Source organism: Papilio xuthus, unplaced genomic scaffold (genome assembly GCF_000836235.2).
Source record: "Papilio xuthus unplaced genomic scaffold, Pxut_1.1 DF826923.1, whole genome shotgun sequence".
NCBI classification, from domain to species: Eukaryota; Metazoa; Arthropoda; class Insecta; order Lepidoptera; family Papilionidae; genus Papilio; species Papilio xuthus.
The window spans coordinates 4,090,000-4,102,655 of NW_013531726.1; positions in this window are offsets into that span (position 1 = coordinate 4,090,000).

Sequence of the window (12,656 nt, forward strand, 5' to 3'; positions counted from 1 at the left end):
CATTTGACGCATTTGTCGAGTTAGCGCATGCGCACGGGGCGGCGCCGACAAAGCTCAGCTTTCAAATAAAAAAACGTTCTAATTTCAAACCGGTCGCCCCTCCCGCACGCGCTCCTGCGCATCCCTCGCCCATTATTATGGTGAAGAGGTCATTCACAGTTCGCACAATAGCACCCATACATCGGCCATTGCTAATAGGCGAGGCCGGTCGCTTGTAAACCCTTTTAATCATAAATTTCCTTCTAGAGCCACAATAAAACACAGCTAACGACTCCCCTCTCGGGTGAAAACGTGAAGAACGCATTAACATCTCTGTAAAAACGCTTCGAATAAGTATAAAAAACTAATATTCGTTGTGTTAAGGACGGGACTATTGCAGGAGGTACGAGATGTTCCCATCCGTCTGGTGCATACGTTACTAATCAACTCGCTTTGAACTGAGGCCGGCCGTTAACATAACACAGATAAAGTTGAACCGAGAACACATCTTCATACATGTGTGAATGTTTATGTAGATAACAATTACGCATCTTGCTTGTTCAAACTTTACACAAAAAAATACGTCTGTAACAAAATTATTTTGTAAAATCATCTTTCTCCCTCTGCACTCTAAGCTCGATGTCATATTTTTTTTAGATTGTATACAAACGTTGATTGCACAATCTCTTTTAGCAAAATAAAATACGTATTTTACAAGATTAAGCCACTAACAATGTAATCAGTAGTCGATTCAATTTATTATTTTAATTTGAAATAAGAACCAGAGCTACATTAGCTGATAATTAAAACTCGAGCAATATAAAAGTGGAAACATAGGCTTTAACACGGCTAATGAAACCATTTGCCGTTTTAATTTTTAATTAAAAATATCTGTTAAGTGAACAAGGTCTGAACCGCAATCCCAGAGACGGCGATCCTTTTATATTAGTATGGAAATTAACAAAACATTATACCAATATGTAGATAATTTTAGTATTGCAACTAAGTGTAAGAACTAATAAATTCACAACGGTACAGTCGGCGCAACGACTTTGCTATCTTACAAAGATAATGTACACAGGTTTCGTTTTAAGATCATTGCTAATAAATACGCCACAAATAAAACTAGAAGAAACTTGAAAAAATCACGTACACAGACCAAAAAGGATCACTTTAATGTAAAACTTTTTTCTGAATGAAAAATTAAAAATAGAACTAGCTTATTAAAATATCTATTTATATCAGAGGTAATTGTTTTTACGTTCTTTTCGTTACTTCTTTATCTATCTGGTGATATAGAATTTTTATTTTTTTATGTATTAAACTGGCATATCACGATAATAAAAAGGTTAAGACCAATAGTATAGACAAAAAGAAATGCATCAATAAAATCTTAACTTGTTTTTCAACACTTAATCTCAGCATGAAAATAAATTTGGAACATTTGTAATCAGTTTGGAACTGCAGTAGTCTCTCGGATGTCTTACTCGCTACGTGCCTACACTCTTAATAACCACAACCATTCAACTATGACTCTATCACAACGTACATAACTATGACGGCAGATATAATTTAAAGTTCTATTTAAATTGGTCGAATAATATTTTATTGTATTCTACTAAAACTATAAAATATATCAACGTTATAATATGTAAATCTTTGTGTGTTGTTAACGTAGAATTACATTGCTGTATCCTCATATTGTAGTCTCTTTTTATGAAAGAGAAAGAAAGAAACGAATTACAATTGTCGCGGCAGTGGAATCCTAACAAACATAACCAGTTCAAATCGTGTCCGATAACGCGGTACAATGTGAACAATGAATTTGACAAGATCGTAGTTGCGATATGAAATCGTTTGAATTCATTCCATTGAATTGGAGCAGGACTCGCTTCGGTATTAAGTGACCAACACATATCCAATCGAGATCAAATGAAGCGATACAAGTTTCTTCTTACCCCTTGTTAAAAGCGAAATAAATATAGAAACTTGAAACTATGTGACTTGATTGTTAATCGTAAAGTTATAAGGGAGCGCTCAATCTTCTGGACCTAGGCTTATAATCTCTGACCTAAACAATATTTTTGACTGGAAGGGACTTGCTCTCGAAAGATATGGTCTATTGGTTTGGAAGTCAAAGTTCAGATACAATAAGTAAAAGCGTATTTATTTTCATAACTTGTCGAGATTATCATAGAATAATTAAGTCTTATGAACGGTTTTACATATTCATTGTCAATTTTAAGAATGTTTATTTCTAGATTTTTATACTTTGTCGTACAATTTCTAAGTAAAGTGATTCAAGGAAGGTCCAGAGGTGGTCGTCAGTCGTTAATGTTGCGCGATGGACTGTCGTTTTACTGTTTCCAAGTCGCACTCATCAGCGACATATCTTTACTATGATACAGAAATAAATGCGCTCTTTCGCGGAATATTTTTTTTTGTTCGCTTAGTAAAAACGATTTGTTCTTTTAAATTCTAACTACAAAGATTAGTTCTAATAAATTTTGTTGTATGTATTTCTAACAGTTTTCTTATGATTGTTGTTTGAACGAAATATTATTCTTATTTATTTTTATGTGTAGATGTTACTGGCCGAAAATAAATTTGTTTTTTTTTTTATAATTAAAGTCTGGCTTTAAAAAATGTGCATAACCATTTAATAGTATTTAGAAAAAAGCGATAAGAGTAATGTTAGAAGTAAATATCTATTAAAGGAGATTTGATATTGAAATATGTGTATACTCCTTTATAAGGGTTAAATATAAAACTTTTTTGCTACAAAATGGAATTATCATTACAATCCCATGAGAAGAAACAACTTTTTCGAAGCAAATTGACGAATGAATTGTAATAAATCTTGCAAACTTTTTTTACATCTTTACATTTATCTTTCTGGTGGCATGAACAAGATGCCATAAAAGACAATTTTCTCACTACAGACTTAAATAAAACGAAAACAAATAGAATGTCTCGGTGGTCGGAAATAACCGTCAGATATATACGGACGCTATAAATTATTCAATTATCTTCGCTATGGACTATTTGTCATTACATAAAATATTCATAAATTGTTAATATCGATGTGAAATTATTTATTACTGAATTATTTATAATTTATGAATAATTGGAGCTAAAATTAATTAAATAAATAAGACAGGAGATTGACGAGACGGTTGTCTGTGGTTAGTATAACCAAACGGTTAGATGTGTCCCAAATATATTGCTGTAGTTTGGTGGATAAAGTCGTTGGACCTACATACTACTATTATCCACTGGTCGTATTAGACAACTTCCGACTGTCGTCATAAACACATGTTAAAAATATCGAGTATCGATTGTTTTATATCTTCTATGCTATGCACGTTCGACTTCGAATAAGTTAATTAAATAGGTATTACATCTATATTAAAAAAGAAAAAGTATAAAAGAAAGTCGTGTTAATGTATTTCAAACTCAAGAACGGCTTTATCGATATGGCTGAAAATTGGTGAAGAGGTACCTTAGAGCTAGGAGACGGACATTAGATACTATTTATTCGTTTTTTTATTTATTTTTTCGAATTTATGCCTTGAAGAGCTGCTTTTTATTTAACTTACTAATATTATAAATGCGAATGTTTAGATGGATGTCATGTGGATGGATGGATGGGAGGGCTACACTAATTAAGTTTTTTTATATGCCATATAACGCAGACAGAGTCGCAGGCGACAGTTAGTTTACTATACTTTAAATTGTGTATTTTCAATCGAATTCCCATACACCATCACAACGACAGTTCGTAATTACATCATAATATCTAAACCAATCTTTAGTCTTTAGTTAATAATTGTTTTTTGAGCTCTTTACTTGTGAAACCGAAGCCGTTATTAATGTAATAGATACAAGACTGTCACAGAAAAATCGTTATATGTACATGTGAGCTTATAGTAATCCTAAATAATAACAATAGTTTCGACAAAATTCATTCAGTCGGTGGATTATAAAAAGACGATGTTCCAAACGAAATACGACATTCGTAAAGTCGTATTTTAACGAATGCATGGTAAATCGCCGTCAACACCAATAACTGCAAACACATTCCTAACAATAAACAACTCATCGAATTCGTTGGCGCCCGTCATTCGGGAGCCGGACTAAATCCATGTTATTCTAAAATAAGCCTTACTCATATATTTGAAATGGAATCTGCAATAATTTACATGCCCAATTAAAGTGGTCAACACATTATGCTGTTATTTTTGCTTCGTGCCTTTGTTTTATTTTTTTAATTTATAGCAACACTCGTAAACTTTTTGCATCTGTCAGAGTCGTAAATTATTATCGTTATTCTACAACTTTTATTTAAGCTTCGTTAGGTTTAATATAATTAGTATACATAGTAACGTACAGTTAACTAAAATGTTAATTAAAAACTCTTTGTTATATTTAAATTACGTACGTAAGTACAATAATTAGTCTTGAGCATGATTATGTAACAACATAGTGAGGAGTTTATCTGATTTACCAGAGTTACTTACCAACTTTTTTACATTATTAATAGTGGATTTCTGAGACCAAAATCTGTGGGTAAAACATGTTGTCATCCTTGTCATTATCTTTGACAAAACAGAAAAAAATATGTTTTAAACGGAGATTTAGGTCTCAGAAACCCACGGTTAGAAACGTTAAATTTAAATTGTTCTGAAAAACAATTACACTTTAGATTACCTTAAATCAAATTTCCAATTTCATAACAATATAATTACCTTAGAATAATAAAATGAAATTATCATTTCGATCAGCCGTTTGCACGCTAGTACCCAAGCAAACTCAGAACGACACTTATTGATTGATGGGCGAACAACCAGCGTGTTTTGCATTCAGCTATTTACGGGCATTTCCTCCGCTTAACCCGTCCGCCTCGCTTGATTAATGGTACCTAGCGCCACCTATTACCAGAGGACTGGATGTACGCATCGCTGGCTTAGGAAACGGTGCTTAAGTCGGATCTCATCGCGTCCAAGGAAGGAAACGCATTGCACGCTTACTTTTTTTTTACAAAAAGTATTATTAATGATATATTGTTTAACTTTCTTGCTTTGTGTTCTTTCATGTTGGAGTTTGTCGAACTGAATTTAAATTGACGAATTACCGTTGCTTTTATGGGAACATTCAGACAACCAACTTTGGATAGGTTTTCTATAATCATTTTAACGAAAAAACTAATTTAACTACGCAAGATGAAAGCGAGATAAATTAAGCCTTTAGATGGGAAAAGTTTAACAAGGAAAGTTTAATTGTACCAATACATACAGTATTAGTACAATTAAATATATTAAAAAATATAGTACAATAATTTTTCAAAAATATAGTCTGTTCTGAATCACTTTCTTCATCATCATCAGCTCACTATACGTCCCAATTGAGGGGCTCGGAACGTACCCTAAATTAGTCAATCACGCTGACCCTGTGCATTCACACATATCTTTGAATTTCTTCTTAGATATATGGAGGTTGCATCACGATGTTTTCCTTGACCGTAAGAACATCAGATAAATCTATATATGTAAATCGAACAACACAATAATACACGGCGGGATTCGGACCCAGGACCCGCAGATTACAAGTCAAGTGCTAAGCGCCTGAGCCACCGACGCTTATTTTCTTCGTACAAATATAATTTGCTTACTTCCACAGTGTATATTTAACATAAAGGATATAAATACCTAGAATGTATTTAAAACCACAGTTATTCGATTGCGTTTATAAATACTCTTCAAAACAGTTAGTGGTATAATTTAAACGACCATTGCTAAAATAATAACCAAATAAGGGATACGCTTAAAATAACTTACAAATTATAATAAATGTGGCGCAGTGAAACTGAGCGTAGGCACCGGCGCCTGCGCCCACGCGCCCGCAAACTCAGATAATTTGCAACCTGCTAATAGCTATCGTGAAACCGCACGCTATGTGGGTGGTGAAAGATGAAAATAACTCCAATTTAATAAAAGCACAAACACGTTACGCTGAACTGAATCCGTACTGATATGGATATACCGCTAAGCAAGCTAAATAAATAACCATTCACAATTTTAACCAGAGAAGTAAGCGATTGCGGAGTTTCTTTCGGTATGACTCTTGCACACTACTCTTTCATAAGTTTATTGCGTCTATTATTTATATGTATTGTACTTATTATTTTCGTTGGTGGCTCAGGGGTTTCAACACTTGACTTGTAATCTGCAGGTCCTGGGTTCGAATCCCGCCATATACCAATGTGTTTTTCGATTTACATATGTACATTTATCCGACGTTCTTACGGTAAAGGAAAACATCGTGCAACCTGCACATATCAGCGAAGAAATTCAAAGATATGTGTGAAGTCAACCAACCCGCACTATGGCCCAGTCGCCCCCAACTCGGGGTAGACTCCGAGCCTCTCAGTGGGGACGTATAGTGAGCTGATGATGATTTGACTCATTATTTTATGAGTTTGATTCTACAACTTTCACTATCAATTAAATTTTACATAATTAATATGCCTTGCACTATGAGTTGTCATAGTCCATCCCTAACTTTGGGTAGGCTCCGAGCCTCTTAGTGGAGACGTACAGTGACCTGATGATGATACAGTCATATTTATCTTCAAGGTAAGGATTGTTTGGTAGAATCTGCACTAAAAGTTACCCAATTTTCTGTAACTACACATCAATGTCACCTACTTTGCCCGAATTTGAAAGTTGGGTTCAACGGTTAACGTGTGTTAACTGTTCTGTTATTTTAAAAACGAGTTCAAACACAAATTTTAAGTTGACAACTTATTCCAAAAACTAATTAACTGAAAATCAAAATCCAACGATAATATCGCGTTAAATCCACGTTTTGAATGTATTTCTGATAAAAATAACACCAAATATACTGTTACTTTTGCGTTTTAAAGTCAATAATTGGTATCCGCTTCAATATGTTCAGATTGGACATGTAATTTACTAGAAACTTAATCCTTATCTTGTTACAAATTTGTTTCCAAATAATTTAAAATTAAAATCTATATTAAAAAAAAGTTCGACGAAATCTCACCAAATTAATTTTATGATTGCTTTCATTAAAATTGTTGGAATTAAAAGCGTGTATGATTAAAAATATTATAATAACCTAATTTTCTGTTCGATATATAACAGAAATTAACAAAAGTTGCTACACCTTAATTTTAATTCTTTCAAATATATCGAAAGTTAACGAAGCTTTCACTCCAGTAACAAAGATTTGATGTTCTTGGGTAAACACGAAAAATTATTTCGTATAACAAAATGACGCTTAAGAATTATCCTATGATTATCCTGGATGTAGTATAGAGATGTGTAAAATCCACTAGTTAATTCTAAACGTCTAGACTTTAAATCCTACGGCTTCAGACTAGGAAGGGGCTATTTATTTTCTTCTATCAATCCCAATTCTAGTAACATAAACACAACCGTCTTTATTCAAGAAATAGAATTACTTAAAAAATTGAAGACACTAAAATCACCAATAAGAACATAACTCACGCCCGTAACTCAGAGGGATAGGCAGAGACCATAGACTTCCATTTGTCGCGGTCCTAACACACCTCTCTCGCTTCTTCTACATTAATACATTTATGCATACATGCATGGTTTTGGGTGCTCGTAATATCTCTTTTCTCGAGTATTTGAACGGTAAAAGTCTTCAAAAACCTCATCCATTATTTTCATTCTTAAAGTCATTAAGGGGGCGTGGAACTACTTTCCATTATTGGCATCTTTGGTTTCAAAATGATTAATCATATTGGTACTAAAGTGATGGCGCGGTCATACTGTTTGATGTTAGTCCATTTCCTTTCACTATGCGTAGATGATGCATTAATTTAACTCAATTTCCCGCGGCAGCGTTTCTCTCGTTCGTGCATTGAATCATAGAGACCGCGTGGGATGTCCAAGTCTTTCCTAACCTAAAAACTTCATTCCTTCAAGTACTTCCTTGTTCACAGTCTTTAGTAATTATATAACAGTTTATTAATACTTTTTCATAGTAAAATATACTTGAAAATGAAAGCAGGACGTGTAATTAAAACCTAAGTTATAAAATACAAACAACAACAAATTTATTCAATTTAAATTTTCATAGTTTCGCATTCATCTAAAAACTAATAATGTACGCTATTTTCTAGTTGTAAGTTTTAGTTTAGAACGTCTGTTGTTAACTTTTAACGAGTATCAAACAACTTTCAATACTTACAACTTTGAATTATTAAAGTTTTCATACATAATATCTTATAAAATATGTTGTTTAAATGTATTGATATAAATATATGATATTTCTCCATTTACGATTATACTTCTAAAGATGACCCACTTATTTTGCACAATAGGAGTGGCTAACTGGTCGATCCTGAATATTATTCCTGTCGATCACAAAGAAAGAAAAAATGTTTCGTAAAACATCTTAACGGAACATTTTCAGACGCAATGCCCACACTAATATGTATTTACTAAGAATGATTGTCAGTTTTATGATTTCCGTTTTATAAAAAAAAAAAAAACTACGCAATTTTTTGTTTCATATTATTTCATTTAAGATTTCACGATGTTTATAATTGGTAGATGGCAAAGGGTCAGTACGTCAGTAGATTTCTGGTCTAATAAAGTTGGCTATATCTGTTCTATAATAACTTAAAAGACACCATAAGTACTCGAGGCTATAACACTCGATGCTACTGTTTAGAAATAACTGTAAGAAAAAAAATGTTGTCAACAGAAGCCAGTTTGCAATTCCATAACCATTTCTATCTGCCATTATTATCAGTAAAAAAAACAATTATTAAACTCGATTACGGCTCATTTAAATATAAAATAGGTTATGTTTCTAGTTACTTTCAATGTAGACCAGTTATCCACAAGTTGTTAGTCAAAAAACTTATGAGAACAAAGCCTTTTTGTGCTTAACCTTATAAGGTAACTCGGTGACATGCAAGTTTCCCACTTTGCTCCCATCTATTTGAATTTCATTAGAATAAACCGTCTGGAGATACGGAAAACTAGAAGCTGTTTTTGTTAGACTCTGTTCTTGTAGATGTCACCGGCAAATTGTGTAATGCCCGTCTGTTATTTACCTAGACAAAAGTAAAGATTTATTTTATTTCAATTATTCTATTTGGAAACTTTATGAAGGTTACATCGTTGGCTGTAATTTTCTATACTTTTACTAAAGAATCTCTAAGTGACGGGGACTTATTAAATGTCACCTACAAATTGTTGAAATATAACACGTCAGTTTATAAATTACTTTGTTTCATATGTATTTTGCCGAGTATTTGCAATTTTCTTAGATAAATTATAAATGGCGAAATACACAATTTACCGGTGACATACACATTGTAAAACTTGTACGCCAAGTTTTAAGCTTTATTTTAATTTTCTTCGCGTACTTGGCTTCGAGTTTTCAGTGAGAGAAAACTTTTTACACTTCGTCTGTACAGGAAATGAAGTAAGATTTTTACGGCGCCGGTTAAATGATACAGTTTGAAATTTACTATCGCAAAGCTTATTGAATAATAGCTTGGAAATGATTTGTGTGTTCCTTCCTTTATGCTATCTTTGGTTTACTATTTAAATGTTTATATTTTATTAATATTTTTCGATTGCCAAATAGTTGTACTTCCGTTTCAAAAACTATTTTACTAATATTAAAAATGCGAATGATTGGATGGATTTTTGTTTAAAGGTATTTTGAGAACGGCTATATGGATCTCACTAAAATTCGCCATAGATGTAGAACATAGTCTAGAAGAACACAGAGGCTACTAATTATTTTTATTTAAATCCGCGCGGACGGAGTCGCGGGCGATGACTAGATGATCTATAAACATCTTTGTTGAGGTTTGAAAGTATACGTATTTCAAAAAGTTCTATTTACGTCAGTTGCATTAAAGTGATCTCGTTTATTATTCTGGTACCATTTCAAGAGTACGAAATAAAGGATGTCAGCTCTGCTAAATCCAAGTTCACCTCGTTTGCTTCGTTGCGCGCAAACAATTAAACCGAGACTCTGCTACACAGTAAAAATAGAACAGCTTTAATGTTTACCTAAAAACTTGGAAAATTCATAAGAAATAGACACGTAATATTTTATGTCTGTATCAAATACAAAGATAACTATAAAAACGTTGTCTGTTTTTTTTTTCTTAAAATATCTTCAATTTTTCGGGCCCAGAAACTTCCCTATTAGGTGACCTACAACAGACTAGTTCATCTTTTATATATGTAAATATAAAGAAAATGCAAATACCGTTGCATAATATTACTTGCATCATGAATCACCAAGTCATGTGTTAAACAGTATCACGGTATAATCTTGCATAAACGAGACTTAGCGAAACCTTACTTCTAAGACCAAAACCTCTTTATAAAACATATCGTCATCCCTCTCATTATCTTTGACAAAATAGAGATAACAATATGTTTTTAAAGAAGATTTTTCGTCTTAGAACAACACGGTTAGTGTTTGTCGGGATACTTGTAAAATATCACCTCGCCAACAATAACAGGGCGTCTCGGCAGAAACAATAGCTTCGCTAAGCAGTGTGCGTTAACTCTTATATTAGAGCCCGAGACTAAAGAATGTTGCGCCTTCCGTGAGTCTAGACTAACTTTTGTTTTAATATTACAAACATAAATAGAAGCACGCGGGGCGAACGTAAATTTTATACGTTTTTAAGAAAGTTAACGCTACGAGGAATATTTAGTTCTCGTGCAGATTCTTTTGTATAGTACCCTCCTACGAGAGTATTTTGTTTTGGTTGTTACCGTAAACCGGGACAAACTTTGGATTGTTATGTTTTTATGTAGTTTGCTGCATATCCTGAGAATTACTAAATAAATATCTTTGTTTTTAAGTCTGAATAAACTTAGAAAATATCATGCATATTGTTAGGAAGAAAATCCGACACTGTGCCGGTACATCAGCGCAACACTAGCCTTATTAAAATGTAAATGTTTATGTCCCCTCAAATCCAACACTGGACTTTAAGTCAAGTCTCTTTTCGTGGAGTGAATAGGCAATTACTAAGCTAGCGCGTACCATCTTTCGACCAAATCTCCACTTACACCAGGTGGGATCGTGGTCAAGCGCTAGGTTATCAAACGTAAAAAAAAAAAAACAAAAAAAGACTTGGTATTTCTTATCGATTCTAAATGATTCCAACTTATAATGTCTAAAATATGGAAATAATTATGAAATCATTTAAAATAATTTTATAGTTACCACGTATATAGGTTTCTACTTCCATTTTCGCTTTTCCATATTGATACCTGATCGGGACTTAAGATGCAAGTACGAAACATGAAAAGCTTAAATCCTATAAAGGGAAAACTTTCAATCCTCAATATTCTCTGTTGTAAGCTGAGCCGGATTTGCAACTCCCTCCTTAGACTTCGACTTTTCTTTTTAATTAAAAAGATTTTATAGAGACGGGAGCTTTTAAAAGTAAAGTCAACTTTATAGAAATTGTTAATAAGTTTTCTTTATTTCGCCTTTGAGATTTTTTACGATTTTCCCCGAGGCTTTTTAATAGTCGATACTCTTGGGATTCTTTAAGACTTGGTAACTCAAAACCCCTTTAAAACTGATGAATATTCTAATACGATAAGACAGAAGGTTTCAGGAAATAATTTGTAAAAAGTTCCGAGAGGTTGGCTTGCTTGTTACTGCAAAGTTTTATCATAAATGAGATAGCGCTGGTAATTATAGCTGGAAGAACTTGTAATTTCTTCTCTGGTTGAGATGGAGATGGTGAAAAAAGATCTAAACGAATTATAAATAATGAATGTAATTTTTTTTTTGAGACTTTTTAGAAAAAAAAAACTTTTTAATCGATTTTCGACACAAAAATGCTATAATAATTAGTTTCTTAAGATTTCTTACTCAAATGATTTTTTAATTTCATTATCTATTTCGAGTTTAATATGCAAATGATTGTTGGTTCGCCTTATCGCATTATGGCGACATTTATAGTACCCGACGTCAGGGACAAAAGAGGATCGTTCCGGACGGACCGTAATTCGGACGGGATGGCCTCTATACTCGAGTGGCCCGCACCTTCTCTATGATAATGTCCAACCGTCATAAAAATAAACGCAGGAAAATATTCTTCTTTTTGTCAAACAACGCTCGTACTAGATTTACGATTCAGCCACGTTTTTTTTTTACAACTTCATATTTTTCTTATTTTTATTATTAAATCATAACAGACTTTATTAAAATGTTTCATCACTTTTATAATTATTATTTGTCTTATTGGAATGCGAAAAATCTCGGAAACATTCCGAGGGTTTTTTGTCACCAAACATGTTTTTTGTCCTAAATATATAATAATGACCAAGAAGTTAATAAATGATTTGATGATATAAGAATTCTATAATTTATAAGTTCAAAGTTGCTTTAAGTTTAGTTTAACATATGAAAACTATGGCCCATTCAAGTCATTGTAATAAATCTAGATACAAAATTCTCGTGCCATATTTCAAAACGAACAAATAAGATGGTGAAAAATCGTAGAATTACGTGATCGGAGTAGAAATTTCTTAAATTGATAACATATGAATAATATGAATGGTTCGCGCCAACGATTTTTACTGGAGAAAAGAACTGGTAAGTTTAGTGAAGATTTTAAAACA